Here is a 3,815-nt window from a genome sequence, read left to right as displayed (position 1 = left end):
ATTGCTCTCAACGCAAATAATGATTTTCTACTCAAGGCATCAGCGACCACGTTCGCCTTACCCAGGTGATAGTCAATCACCAACTCGTAATCCTTTATTAGCTTTAACCATCATCGTTGTCACAGATTCAACTCATTTTGAGTCATAAAATATTTGAAACTTTTGTTATCGGTAAATATTCGGCATTTCTCACCATACAAATGGTGTCTCCAAATCTTCAATGCAAACACGATGGCGGCCAACTCTAGATCATGTGTCGGGTAATTTTTCTCATATGGCTTTAACTGTCTTGAAGCATAGGCTATAACCTTGCCTTCTTGCATAAGCACGCACCCCAAACCATTCAAGGAGGCGTTGCTATATATCACAAACTCCTTGCCCGACTCTGGTTGCACTATCACTAAGGTCTTGGCAAGTAAAGTCTTTAATTGCTTGAAACTCTGTTGGCACTTTTCTGTCCATTTCAACTTAACATCTTTTTGCAATAGTCGTGTCATCAGGGTAGCTATCACAGAAAATCCATTTACAGACCGCCTCTAGTATCCGACCAAACCCAAAAAACTTTGGACCTCTGTCACATTCTTCGGTGGTTTCCATTCAACAATAGTCAAGATTTTGCTTAAGTCAACTCTAATCCTGTCACCCGACACAATATGTCTTAAAAATCCAACCTCCTTAAGCGAGAATTCGTTCTTACTAAACTTGGTGTACAATTGTTTGTCTCTCAGGTCTGTAATACAGTCCTCAAATACTTTGCATGCTCACTCTCATCACGCAAGTAAATTAGTATGTCGTCGATAAAGACCACCACAAATTTATCCAAATACGGTCAAAAAATGCAATTCATCAAATCCATAAACACCGCCAGGGCATTTTTCAAACCAAAGGGCATGACGAGGAACTCATAATGTCTGTATCTTGTCCGAAACGTAGTCTTCAGTACATCTTATTCTTTTACCCTTAACTGGTAGTATCCTGACCTCAGGTCAATCTTGGAAAATACAGTGGCTCCCTTTAACTGATCAAATAGGTCATCAATTGATAAACCGTAATTTATACATATTTTTACCCCATGTTTAACGCATTTTATGGATGATTTTCCATTAGAATTGGTGAATTCGATGCTTCTAATGCTTTAATTTCATGTTTTATACTTAGGAGAGCATAGGAGAGCGAAAAAAATAAGAAACGGGCCAAAAAAGAGAAAATGGCCCAAAGTACGAACTTAACACGGCCTAGACTTCCTCACACGAGTATAGCACATGCCCGTGCCATTCTAACAGGCTCGAACATGGCTTAAAGTAATCGCACACGGGCGTGTCACAGGGCGTATCCCTGCCGAGCCCAAGTTAAGTCCAATCCAATAAAGGCCATTTTTAGGGGCTCATAGGCATTCCAAAGCCTATAAATACACCCTAGAAGAGGAGAAAAGAGGAGACGAAGAATAGGGGGTAAAGAATTACTCCAAGAAAGCCGATTGATCCATCTCAGAAGCCGAATTCATCATCAAGACTGAAGATCTCTCCTCAATTCCCCTTCAGGAGTTTTGGGTTTTCTTTATGTTTTGTATTCTTTATTTTTCTGAGATGTTTTCTTATTTAGTTATGAACTAAATCCCCTAAATACCTAGAGGGAATGAAACCTAAGATGAATCTTGTTATTATTTTCTGAATTGTATGATAAATATTTAACTTGTTCTTAATTATGTGTTCTTAATTCTTGTATTGATTCAAGATAAGCTCTTATTCGAAAGAGGAATAGACCCTGTCTAAGAGTACATTTATCATAATTAAGCGGAGTTGATTGCGCGCCTAGACATAGGGTGACAAGATTTTGCCAGATTAGGGTGAAACCTAATAAGGGGATCCATAGATCGAGTTAATGCAACCCTAGAGTGTTAATTAGAGAAAAGTCTTGGGTATTCAATCTAGGGATTAGACGTTATTAGTCTTGAATAGGGATAATAACATAACTTAGAGATCTCTACGAAACAAGTTGAATGAATAAATCGTTCGATTCGGAGCCAGAATAACAAGTAAAGTCTAGGTGGATTTTTCCTTAAGTATTGTCTTAAGTCAATCGATTTTTCCGAAAAGCAGTTCCCCAATTCTTTTCTCTGTGAGTTCTTAGTTTAGATAATTAGTTAATTAAAACAAAACCCCATTATTCTTAGGCCAGATAATAAAAAGACAATCATTACCAGTACTTTTAGTTCCTTTGGGTTCGACAATCCGGTCTTGCTAAAACTATACTACTGTTCGATAGGTACACTTGCCTACATCACGATAATAGTTAGTTTCAAGAACGATTAATTATAAATATTTAAAACCTATCACGAAATAATGCGATCAAGTTTTTGGCGCTGTTGCCGGGGAACTAAGATATTAGGAACGCTTAATTTTTATTACTTTAGCCATTTATTTTTCTTGCAATTTAATTTAATTTTATTATTATTTATTAACTTACTTTTTCCTTCTCTTGGCAGGCTTTTTTATAGTTTATGACTAGAAGAAACCCGTCGGGACCATTACTTTTTGACGAAGAAGTCGATCGTACGGTTCGTAGAAACCAAAGAGAAATAAGGTGTAGCTTAAGATACATGGAGAATGAGCAAGAAGAAAATACTCAACCCCCAACCTAAGAGATGGCTAAAAACCAAGGCAATCAGCTACCTCCTGCAATTGCAGCTAATCAAAATCCTGCTCCATGCATTATGTATGATTATGCTAAACCATCTTTAACAGGAACTGAATCTAGCACAGTTAGACCTGCTGTAGCTGCAAATATTTTTGAATTAAAACCTAACGCTATTCAGATGATACAGCAATTTGTTCAGTTTGATGGTTTGCAGGATGAAGATCCTAACGCTCACTTAGCAAACTTTCTGGAATTTTACGATACATTTAAAATTTATGGCATTTCTGATGATGTCATTTTTCTTCGGTTGTTTCCCTTTTTATTGAGGAACAAAGCTAAACAGTGGTTGAACTCGTTACCACGAGGGCCAATTACTACTTGGGAACAAATGACCAAAAAAATTTTACTAAAATATTTTCCACCGGCTAAAACAGCTAAATTACGTAATGATATCTCTCCTTTTGTGTAGATGGATTTAGAAACACTAAACGATGCATGGGAGAGATACAAGGACCTTTTGAGAAGGTGCCCTCACCATGGGTTACCGCTTTGGCTCCAAGTACAAACATTCCACAATGGTCTGAATCCTTCGACTCGGCAAATGGTTCACGTAGCGGCGGGTGGAACCATCAATAATAAAACACTGAAAGATGCCTATGAGTTTATAGAAGAGATGTCACTGAATAACTATCAGTGGCAAGTCTTGAGGACAAAGCCAAAAAAAATAGTCAGCGTTTATAACGCCGATTCAGTCACCATATTTTCTAATCAGGTAGAACTCTTAAATAAAAAGATTGATGGTTTTCTTAATTCTTCACAGGTTCACTCAATAATGCAGTGCAAAGCAAGTAGCGGTGGAACAAACCATTCGGAATACCAACCTTATGGCCACAGCATGGATAGCAAGCAATTAAACTACATGGGTAATAATCACTCGACCTCAAAACAATCCATATAGTAACACTTATAATGTAGGTTGGAGGAACCACCCCAATTTTTCATGGGGCGGTCAAGGAAATCAAAGACCACAACATCCTCCGGGCTACCAACAACCACCCTACCAACAGGAAAAGAAGCCAAATCTTGAAGAGATGCTCTTAAAGTTCATATCAGTGTCAGAAACCCGTTTTCAGAACACCGAGACAGCACTTAAGAATCAACAAGCGTCGATCCAAGGG

General features: G+C 38.0%; 1 non-coding gene across 1 annotated transcript; it reads right to left on the bottom strand.

The window, feature by feature from the left end:
* Positions 1-3,073: 3,073 nt before the first annotated feature.
* Positions 3,074-3,180, bottom strand: LOC128293582 (small nucleolar RNA R71). Its single transcript, XR_008283763.1, has one exon. It is a non-coding gene; the product is annotated as a small nucleolar RNA R71 (small nucleolar RNA).
* Positions 3,181-3,815: the final 635 nt, after the last annotated feature.

Source organism: Gossypium arboreum, chromosome 5, assembly GCF_025698485.1.
Source record: "Gossypium arboreum isolate Shixiya-1 chromosome 5, ASM2569848v2, whole genome shotgun sequence".
NCBI lineage: Eukaryota > Viridiplantae > Streptophyta > Magnoliopsida > Malvales > Malvaceae > Gossypium > Gossypium arboreum.
The sequence above is the reverse complement of the archived record's forward strand: the minus strand, read 5'-3'. Positions and strand labels throughout refer to the sequence as shown.